Raw genomic sequence first — 12274 nt, 5'->3', positions numbered from 1 at the left:
ATTGAAATAGGTCAGTGCTGCGGTTTGAAAAAAGAAAGTAATTTTTAATAACATTAAATTACACTATGGTTTGTGTAGTAATTGTATATGCTTTATAACTTTTTTTTATTTTGCTATATTTTTTTCCCATGAAAGTGAAGTTAGCCTTCAGGACCTCTGTTAACCCTATGGAGATTTCTATGCTGGCCATTAATATTATAATCAATCAATAGGAATCCAAAGGGAATTGATTCAGTGTTGCAGACATAATTCACTTGTTTACCTTATGAGATATGTAAAGAGTTTCAGCCCAGTATATTTTTAAAAAAAAAAGAGTATTGTCTCTGCAACATTGTATCAATTATGTATAGAAGTTCACTGTCTGCACTAAATGATTAATTACACTTAGGCTACATTCACACCTGCATTTTTGGGGCGACAGCGTGTAGATGCCAAAAGATCAGCATGGATCCTGGCAATTATCTGCTGGAGGCAGCTCAATTTGAAAGCAGTGGGAGGCTGCCAGTTCCCGCAGCTAATTGCAGTCACTTACATGTAATCATTATTTGGTGATTGCATGAGAGTGATCGGCCCTGGACAAGGAGAGGATTAATAAGAGAAGCAGGCAAGAGACCCAAGGCAACTTTGGAGGAGCTGCAGAGATCCACAGCTCAGGTGGGAGAATCTGTCCACAGGACAACTATTAGTTGTGCACTCCATAAATCTGCTCTTTATGGAAGAGTGGCAAGAAGAAAACAATTGTTGAAAGAAAGCCATAAGAAGCGAGAAGCCATGCGGGGGACACAGTAAACATGTGGAAGAAGGTGCTCTATTCAGATAAGACCATAATTTAACTTTTTGGCCTAAAAGCAAAACGCTACGTGCAGTAGCGTCACTGGGCGGGTGCGGGGAGGGCGGTCCGCACCGGGTGACACCTGCCAGAGGGGTGACACCACCTAAGCCTGAACCTCCTCCCAACCTTCCTGAAATGCCCGCAGCGTGTGCAGGCAGCGGGTTGTCTACACGCCGCGGCAACACTTTGTATGTTGGCCGGGATGTCTCTCCAGCTGCCTGCAGTCTTCTCTTGTCACTTGTGTGTACGGACTCGGAGTACACTGAAGCCGCCCCTCCCCTTCTTGCTGTGATGTTTACTTCCTTTCCTGACTGTACACAGAGCAGAAGGGGGGGAGGAGGCACACCACACTGCTTGAATTGCATTCTCTGTCAGGATAAGAGAAGCTGGGACAGATAAATTGCAGGTAACCCTTCCACTGCTGGCACTTTATCACTGGAAGGGATCATCCATGTTCTTTTTAACTTAAAAAAAATTGAACTTCAACAGTATTTTACATTTAGGAGAGTGCTGCTGTAATAGGTCATGTACTATGCATCCAGTCTCTTGTACACTACAGAAGCATGCTCCCAGTCTCAAACAACCCCTGTATAATGTCCGCAGTCTCTGACCGTCTCCTGTATAATGTCCGCAGTCTCTGACCGTCTCCTGTATAATGTCCGCAGTCTCTGACCATCTCCTGTATAATGTCCGCAGTCTCTGTCCGTCTCCTGTATAATGTCCGCAGTCTCTGTCCGTCTCCTGTATAATGTCCGCAGTCTCTGTCCATCTCCTGTATAATGTCCGCAGTCTCTGTCCGTCTCCTGTATAATGTCCGCAGTCTCTGTCCGTCTCCTGTATAATGTCCGCAGTCTCTGTCCGTCTCCTGTATAATGTCTGCAGTCTCTGTCCGTCTCCTGTATAATGTCCGCAGTCTCTGACCGTCTCCTGTATAATGTCCGCAGTCTCTGTCCGTCTCCTGTATAATGTCCGCAGTCTCTGTCCGTCTCCTGTATAATGTCCGCAGTCTCTGTCCGTCTCCTGTATAATGTCCGCAGTCTCTGTCCGTCTCCTGTATAATGTCCGCAGTCTCTGTCCGTCTCCTGTATAATGTCCGCAGTCTCTGTCCGTCTCCTGTATAATGTCCGCAGTCTCTGTCTGTCTCCTGTATAATGTCCGCAGTCTCTGACAGTCTCTTGTATCATGTCTGTCAGCAGTGCAGGAGAAGAGAGAGCGGCTCTCATCTGATTGCCGCCCAGCTTACTGCCCGGTCTGTTTCCCTTCACGCTGGCCACCGCGGAGGGCCAATCAGAAGAGACTAGGGGGCATCATGGGACATGTAGTCCCGGAAGATTGGTGGCCCCATTTGTTGTCCACAGGGAGCAGACCACAGCCCCCACCATGCACTCTGCTAGGGGGAGAGATTGAGGACTGGGAACCTGGGAAAAAGCTGAGGGAGTGAGTGCTCCACCATAAAGAGGACTGTGCTGGGGTTAGTCAGAGAGAGCCATACTGCCCAGCACTACCAGAGAGAGGGCCACACTTCCCAGCACCACCAGAGAGAGAAAGACTGTGTCACTGCCAGGGTACAGATGGGCTACACTACTGACCAAAGTCAGCCTGGTTAACCCAGAGGAAGCGAACGTATAACCGGAGGGATCACTGCTGCAATTTTGCTGGGTCTGGCAGGATGGCCTGTCAGCCATTATCCGTTACCGCTCCTAGGGACTGAGCCATTAGGAAGTGCCTAACCTGCTATCCTGTAGGCCTTATTGACCGTCGCAACCTGCTTCAAAAAACTCGAACGCTGAGCTGCTGCCCGGCCCAAATATAGGGGGGGGGGTGACATCATGTTTTACTGCACCAGGTGACACCAACCCTAGTGACGCCACTGGCTACGTGTGGCGGAAAACTAACACTGCACATCATCCTGAACAGACCATCTCCACCGTGGATGGTGGTGGCAGCATCATATTGTGGGGATGCTATTCTTTAGCAGGGACAGGAAGCTGGTTAGAGTTGATGGGAAGATGGATGGAGCCAAATCCAGGGCAATCTTAGAAGAAAACCACTTAGAGTCTGCAAAAGACTTGAGACTGGGGCGGAGGTTCACCTTACAGCAAGAAAATGACCTTAAACATACAGCCAGAGTTACAATGAAATGGTTTATATCAAAGCATATTCATATGTTAAAATGGCCCAGTCAAAGTCTAGACCTAAATCCCTTTAGGAATCTGTGGCAAGACTTGAAAATTGCTGTTCACAGATGCTCTCCGTACATACTGATAGAGCTTGAGCTATTTTGCAAAGAAAAATTGGCAAAAATTTCACTCTCTAGATGTGCAAAGCTGGAAGAGACATACCCAAAAACACTTGCAGCTGTAATTGCAGCGAATGGTGGTTCTTCAAAGTATTGACTCTGGGGGCTGTATCAGATATTTATTTGTAAAAAATGTTGAAAACCATTTATCATTTTTCTTCCACTTCACAATTATAGACCAACACAAAGTGGCATATCACATAAAATCCCAATAAAATACATTTACGTTTTTGGTTGTAACATGACAAAATACTTTTTCAAAGCACTGTATCTTCATAAATTTAGGCCAAAATGTATTATGCCACCTTTCTTTACTAACAATTAACTCAAATCAGTTAAATCAATTTGTCAGGTATCTGTGAGGTAGAGTTCGAAGTGGATCTTGAGTGCTGAGGATTCAGGCGAATACATAGTCAGGGAGGTCAGGCCAGTAACAGATTGGGCAAAGTGGTATACAAACGAAATCCAGAGAATAGTCAGGCAGGCAGAGGTCATACACAAGCTGGCGGCAGGGCCGGTTTTAGATAAAGTGTGGCCCTGGGCAAACCTAAAAGTGGGGCCCCAAATTTTTTTATATTCTACCAAAAATATAGCCGCATTTAATCAAATTTAGCCAAATAAAACATACAACTACATGAAAATATGCTTTAATTAAATAACATTAAATAGAATAAATAAGAAATCAAGTGAGCTTTGCACACCTTCACAAATCAGATCACCCCAATTCCTGCACCTTCACGCCTCAGACCACCCCAATTTCTGCACCTTCACACCTCAGACCACCCCAATTCCTGCACCTTCACACCTCAGGCCACCCCAATTTCTGCACCTTCACACCTCAGGTCACCCCAATTTCTGCACCTTCACACCTCAGGTCACCCCAATTTCTGCACCTTCACAAATCAGATCACCCTAATTCCTGCACCTTCACACCTCAGACCACCCCAATTTCTGCACCTTCACACCTCAGACCACCCCAATTCCTGCACCTTCACACCTCAGGCCACCCCAATTTCTGCACCTTCACACCTCAGGTCACCCCAATTTCTGCACCTTCACACCTCAGACCACCCAAATTTCTGCACCTTCACACCTCAGATCAGCCCCTGGTAGGCTGGCACTGGCAGCAACAATTTTATTCAAATCAGGATTTCTTCTGCAAATAGCCTGGCAGGCTGGCACTGGCAGCAAATATTTTATTCAAATCAGGATTTCTTCAGCAAATAGGCTGGCATCAGAGTCAGACAATTACCAAAACCAATGTCATCATGACACATGATCAAAAAAATGAGGAAAAATAGGGATTTCTTCTGCAAATAGCCTGGCAGTGACATCATCAGATCAGACAAGGCACTGGCAGGCATTGTACTAGACTAGTACTATGCCTGGCTGCCAGTGCCAGGCCAGCCTATTTGCAAAAGAAATTCTGATTTGAATTAAATTGTTGCTGCCAGTGCCAGTATATTTGCAGAAGAAATCCTGATTTCTTTGAATAAAATTGTTGCTGCCAGTGCCAGCCCAGCCTATCTGCAAAATAAATCCCTAAGTAGAAGTCACTCCTCTCTCCAGTCCTCCACTTACCTTGGGTGTGCTGTGCGGTGTGGCTGCAGAGTGTTCCCGCTGGACATAGTACAGGAGATGGTCAGAGACTGCAAACATGATACAAGAGATGGTCAGAGACTACGGACCTGATACAAGAGATGGTCAGAGACTGAGGACATGATACACGAGATGGTCAGAGACTGAGGACATGATACACGAGATGGTCAGAGACTGAGGACATGATACACGAGATGGTCAGAGACTGAGGGCACGATACAGGAGATGGTCAGAGACTGAGGGCACGATACAGGAGATGGTCAGAGACTGAGGGCATGATACAGGAGATGGTCAGAGACTGAGGGCACGATACAGGAGATGGTCAGAGACTGAGGGCACTATACAGGAGATGGTCAGAGACTGAGGGCATGATACAGGAGATGGTCAGAGACTGAGGGCATGATACAGGAGATGGTCAGAGACTGAGGGCATGATACAGGAGATGGTCAGAGACTGAGGGCATGATACAGGAGATGGTCAGAGACTGAGGACATGATACAGGAGATGGTCAGAGACTGAGGACATGATACAGGAGATGGTCAGAGACTGAGGACATGATACAGGAGATGGTCAGAGACTGAGGGCATGATACAGGAGATGGTCAGAGACTGAGGGCATGATACAGGAGATGGTCAGAGACTGAGGGCATGATACAGGAGATGGTCAGAGACTGAGGGCATGATACAGGAGATGGTCAGAGACTGAGGGCATGATACAGGAGATGGTCAGAGACTGAGGGCATGATACAGGAGATGGTCAGAGACTGAGGGCATGATACAGGAGATGGTCAGAGACTGAGGGCATGATACAGGAGATGGTCAGAGACTGAGGGCATGATACAGGAGATGGTCAGAGACTGAGGGCATGATACAGGAGATGGTCAGAGACTGAGGGCATGATACAGGAGATGGTCAGAGACTGAGGGCATGATACAGGAGATGGTCAGAGACTGAGGGCATGATACAAGAGATGGTCAGAGACTACAGACATGATACAGTAGATGGTCAGAGAGTGCAGATGTGATACAGTAGATGTTCAGAGAGTGCAGACGTGATACAAGAGATGGTCAGAGACTGCAGACGTGATACAGGAGATGGTCAGAGACTGCAGACGTGATACAGGAGATGGTCAGAGACTGCAGACATAGTACAGGAGATGGTCCAGAGACTGCGGATGTGATACAAGAGAAGGTCAGAGACTGCAGACATGATAGAAGATAGAAGGACACTAGGGGGGCTGGAGAGCACAGGGAAAGCAGATAGCACTGGAGGAGCTGAAGGGCAAGGGGGGGGGAACTGGAGAGAATTAAGGGGGGGTTTGGAAAGCATTGCAGGGGGGTTGGAAGGCGCAGGGTGTGGAAAGCACTGGGGGGGGGGGGTGGTGGGCAGGGAAAACCAGGGGGATGGAAAGCATGGGGGGGTGGTGGGCAGGGAAAACCAGGGGGATGGAAAGCATGGGGGGGGACTGGATGGCACTTAAGGGGGAGGCAGGGAGCATAGGGGGAGATGAAAAGCACTGTGGGGACTTGAAGAGCATGGGGGGGCTAAAGAGTACAGGGGGTTTAAGAGCACTGGGGGAGGGGGGCTAAGATCACTGGGGGGGCTAAGATCACTGGGGAGGGGGGCTACGATCACTGGGGAGGGGGGCTACGATCACTGGGGAGGGGGGCTACGATCGGGGGGCTACGATCACTGGGAAGGGGGGCTACGATCACTGGGGAGGGGGGGCTACGATCACTGGAGAGGGGGGCTACGATCACTGGGGAGGGGGGCTACGATCACTGGGGAGGGGGGGCTACGATCACTGGGAAGGGGGCCTACGATCACTGGGGAGGGGGGCTACGATCACTGGGGAGGGGGGCTACGATCACTGGGGAGGGGGGGCTACGATCGGGGGGCTACGATCACTGGGGAGGGGGGCTACGATCACTGGAGAGGGGGGCTACGATCACTGGGGAGGGGGGCTACGATCACTGGAGAGGGGGGCTACAATCACTGGGGGGGGCTAAGAACACAACACTGGGGGGGGGGGCTAAGATCACGGGGGGGGGGCTAAGATCACTGGGGGACAGTAAAAGAAGTTGAATAGGAGGGGGATGGGACAGCTCAACTGCATATAGAGAAATTGATATTTCCATATCTCTCCTGCAGCCGCAGAATGCCTGCAGAAGGGAGGAGAAGAATCCATCCATCCAGCGGCATAAGGAGACATCAAATCCTCTCTATATGCAGCCGAGCCGAGCCGAGCCGCCCCACCCCCCTCCTATTCAGCACAGGCTGCAGTGGCAGTCACTTACCTTCTCTCCCCGCAGCCGCCCCCCCGCGAGCAGCCCGAAGTCGGGCTGAAGGAGTTCCCATCTACAGTGGCTTCAGTGATCATCGGCGGCCGCGCGGGAAGGAACACACAGACACACACTGACTACCTGACTACTTGACTTCCGGACCGGTTCCGCGGCCAATCACCCTACAGCACACCCAGGGAGATAGTCCACTCAAACAGGCACTGAGTAACAGGAAGTGCTGCTATTTATGGGCTGGTTAAATTGTACATTGTTCTCAGCTGGCAGCAGGTGGGGCCAGTGAGTCCAAAGTAGTGCATCAGGCTGGAAAATCACTGCAAAGACTCCAGAGCTTCCCTGTGGCACAACAGGCAAGGCTGCAGGCTGCCAAACTGGAAACCTCTCGGTTCAAGGACACCTAGGTACATGACAGGGCCCCCTCTCCAATGGACCCCTCCAGAGACCTAGCGAGGCTTAGCGGGAAAGGAGGCATGAAAGTCTCGATTGAGAGCAGGGGCATGCAAATCTTTAGCTGGAACCCAGGAACAATCTACTCATGTTGTCCATCAACAAGAACAGGCAGAGGTAGGTATTGAGTTCTGTAGTAACGACTGAAGATTGCCCTTTTAAGGAGGGAAACATGGAACTTGGGGTGTATCTGGAGAGAGAAAGGCAATTTCAACCAATAGGAGACTGGTCCGACTCGAGCAATTATTCTGTAAGGACCAATGAATCGAGGGCCCAATTTGGTAGAGGGTTGGTTCAGTCTCACGTATTTGGTAGACAGCCAAACGTTGTTCCCTATCGCATATGGAGGCATAAGGCCTATTCATGTCTGCCTGCTGACTTCCGTAGCAATAAGCAAATCTTTTTCCAGTGTAGCAAAATTGCTGCTGGTACACTGGAAGAAGGCTGAAGTAGTGGAAAGATCTGAGGATTGTCAGGATTATTGGGGGATTAAATAATAAAAAAATGGATTTGAAAAGCCATGTACAGTGGGTACGGAAAGTATTCAGACCCCCTTAAATTTTTCACTCTTTGTTATATTGCAGCCATTTGCTAAAATCATTTAGGTTCATTCTTCTTCCTCATGAATGTACACATAGCACCCCATACTGACAGAAAAACACAGAATTGTTGACATTGTTGCAGATTTATTAAAAAAGAAAAACTGAAATATCACATGGTCCTAAGTATTCAGACCCTTTGCTCAGTATTTAGTAGAAGCCCCCTTTTGATCTAATACAGCCAGGAGTCTTTTTGGGAAAGATGCAACAAGTCTTTCACACCTGGATTTGGGGATCCTCTGCCATTCCTCCTTGCAGATCCTCTCCAGTTCTGTCAGGTTGGATGGTAAACGTTGGTGGACAGCCATTTTTAGGTCTCTCCAGAGATGCTCAATTGGGTTTAAGTCAGGGCTCTGGCTGGGCCATTCAAGAACAGTCACGGAGTTGTTGTGAAGCCACTCCTTCGTTATTTTAGCTGTGTGCTTAGGGTCATTGTCTTGTTGGAAGGTAAACCTTCGGCCCAGTCTGAGGTCCAGAGCACTCTGGAGAAGGTTTTTGTCCAGGGTATCCCTGTACTTGGTCGCATTCATCTTTCCCTCGATTGCAACCAGTCGTCCTGTCCCTGCATCTGAAAAACACCCCCACAGCATGATGCTGCCACCACCATGCTTCACTGTTGGGACTGTATTGGACAGGTGATGAGCAGTGCTTGGTTTTCTCCACACATACCGCTTAGAATTAAGGCCAAAAAGTTCTATTTTGGTCTCATCAGACCAGAGAATCTTATTTCTCACCATCTTGGAGTCCTTCAGGTGTTTTTTAGCAAACTCCATGCGGGCTTTCATGTGTCTTACACTGAGGAGAGGCTTCCGTCGGGCCACTCTACCATAAAGCCCCGACTGGTGGAGGGCTGCAGTGATGGTTGACTTTCTACAACTTTCTCCCATCTCCTGACTGCATCTCTGGAGCTCAGCCACAGTGATCTTTGGGTTCTTCTTTACCTCTCTCACCAAGGCTCTTCTCCCCCGATAGCTCAGTTTGGCCGGACAGCCAGCTCTAGGAAGGGTTCTGGTCGTCCCAAACATCTTCCATTTGAGGATTATGGAGGCCACTGTGCTCTTAGGAACCTTAAGTGCAGCAGAAATCTTTTTGTAACCTTGGCCAGATCTGTGCCTTGCCACAATTCTGTCTCTGAGCTCTTCAGGCAGTTCCTTTGACCTCATGATTCTCATTTGCTCTGACATGCATTGTGATCTGGAAGGTCTTATATAGACAGGTGTGTGGCTTTCCTAATCAAGTCCAATCAGTATAATCAAACACAGCTGGACTCAAATGAAGGTGTAGAACCATCTCAAGGATGATCAGAAGAAATGGAAAGCACCTGAGTTAAATATATGAGTGTCACAGCAAAGGGTCTGAATACTTAGGACCATGTGATATTTCAGTTTTTCTTTTTTAATAAATCTGCAACAATGTCAACAATTCTGTGTTTTTCTGTCAGTATGGGGTGCTATGTGTACATTCATGAGGAAGAAGAATGAACTTAAATGATTTTAGCAAATGGCTGCAATATAACAAAGAGTGAAAAATGTAAGGGGGTCTGAATACTTTCCGTACCCACTGTATATTCCATCTTATGCATATAGATTTTGAACAGTGCAGCTTCCATCTTGTTTGGAGGTGAATGAAAGTTCATATGTTTTAGAAAGCATATTCATGTGTAAGATGTATATTAACAATAATACATTGTAATTTTTTTTATTATTAATATAGAAGTGTGAACTTGGAACTTATATAATGTTCGATATATAAATATATATACACATAACTATACTTTTCTATTAAGTGTAAGGACATGTATCTTGTAACTAATTACTGCATTTTAAGGCATGTGGTAGGAGTGTTTATATAAGAATTAGTTTGGACTGGGCTAGGTAATATAAATCCTACAAGCCAGACGCTTTTCTTGACAGTATAAGACACAGACAAGTGATTTAAATCATTGAACCAGTCTTAGGTCATAGGTTATCTTTAATAGTGGGCTATTGCATGTTATGACGTATTTTATACTGAATCTAATAAGTAATACAACATTGCCCCTAGTGGTTGTTTAATTTTAATTTCCAATAATTGATTATAGTAATTAGATGCTTTTAGTGACGTGGAGATTATATGGTAATGAGATCCCCGCCCACACTTTAGGGGGGCTTAAAGTTCCTGTCAGCTAGAGAGAGAGGGCAGAGGGCTGAGGGCTGAGGGCTGAGGATTGGAAAGATCGTGAGGAAGTTCTGAAACTCATGGGTGACAATTGATCCTGTAACCAAGACAACGTGACTTCTCAGACAATAAGATTTGGCTGGTAAAGTATGTTCCTATTCTTCCTATAGATATTTGATCTGCTTTAATTGGATGCACCTAAATGATTCAGCACCAAATCTGTTAGCATCAAGATTTGAAGTTAAATCATTCTAACTGCAGTATGATTGGTTTAATTCTTTTTATCTTGGGATTTTAAGCTGATTCTGGCTTTTAGTAAAATGGTTCAGTTGTGATGTATTCTTTATGGTAGATTAACTAAATAGAAACATATTTTATCAAAACAATCTGGACTTTTTAAGGCGTGTTCCAACAATGTTGATCCATGCAACTGTATTTAAAACATATAAATTGAATATCTGTTGGATGAGAGAAGTCACATGTCAAATCTGTCATATTGGTTGCCATCTTTATGTAGACTGTCAATTATCTTTAAACGTCTTTGGTTATGATCATTTTATTATTCTGAGATAATCTTCTTTGATTTTATTCTCATATTACCTTTGTGATACATTTTATTGCATTTTATTGAAACTTTGTGTTTATCTTATTATATTTTTGACATTTTATTTTGCACTGAAGTATTTAATAAATATATATATATTTGCACAGAATTGTATCCTCTATCTTCAGTTTAGTGTCACTTAAAACGATCTTGCATTTTTATGATTTATGGAAATAAGTGGAGATTCTCCTAACTTACAGATCTTTGCTTATTTGCATAAATAGACACTGTTATTTCAGAGCAGTATAAACATTCTGACAGGATGATAGCCTAGGGCTGCGTAGAATGGCGTGGTATGAAGGGCACTGTGCCAACGGGAGTAAATGGTGAATTCAGCTGAAGGCAAATACTTAGACCAATTGGAGTGTAACGAGTTGATGTAATGCCGAAGATAGGTTTCAAGGGTCTGGTTCATGCGTTCGGTTTGACCATCTGTTTGCGAGTGATGTGAGGTTGAGAGTTAGAGCGTTACTCCCAGTTTCTTACAAAACGCTCTCCAGAATCGGGAAATGAACTGAGATCTGCGGCCTGAGACGAAATTGGTAGGTATACCATGATGCTTCACAATATGGGAAAGGAAGAGAATAGACAGAGCTTCCGCTGTAGGTAACCCAGAGTGTGGTACAAAATTAGACATCTTTGAAAAGCGATCCTCTATGACCCATATAGCAGTCATGCCATCAGATTTGGGTAACTCAGTAATGAAGTTCATAGTTAAATGGGTCCAAGGCTGCCGAGGTGCAGGAAGCGGTTGTAACAGCCCAGTAGGCAATGTTCAAGGTACTTTATTAGCAACACAAGTTGGACAGGCAGCCACATAGTCTGTAACATCTCTTTTTATGTGAGGCCACCAAATATGACGCTGCAAGGTCTTAAGAGTGATTGTGACACCAGGATGACCGGATAACACTCCATCATGTGCCCAAAGGAGTACAGGTTTAGTGAGGCTGCGGGCTTCAAATATGCGACCTAGCGGAACCTTCAGCACTTGAGGAACAGGATTCTGGGTTTCTTGCAATTGGTTGGGGCCTTGGAATACAGCATAAATTTTCTGTGTCTCCATTTGGAAACTGACACTTTTTGTGATGTATCAGAGAAAAGATATGTGGTTTTGATGAAAACTGCACTTCTCAATCTTTGCATAAAGATAGTTTTCTCTCAGTCACTGTAATACTTGCCTTACATGTGAGCAGTGCTTTAGGTGAGTCTTGGAAAAAATTAAAATATCGTCCAGGTAGATTATCACAAAACTGTTGCTGAAGTCATGAAGAATGTCATTCATAAAACATTGGAAGACAGCAGGGGCGTTACAGAGTCAAAATGGCATAACCAGATACTCAGTGTCCATTGCGGGTGTTGAAATCTGTCTTCCAAGTTGCTGCACTGCAAAGACTCCAGAGCTTCTCTGTGGCACAACAGGCAAGGCTGCAGGCTGCGA

The sequence above is a fragment of the Pelophylax lessonae genome, assembly GCF_965119305.1.
Source record: "Pelophylax lessonae genome assembly, chromosome: 3".
Classification (NCBI taxonomy): Eukaryota; Metazoa; Chordata; class Amphibia; order Anura; family Ranidae; genus Pelophylax; species Pelophylax lessonae.
Note: the sequence above shows the minus strand (reverse complement) of the source record.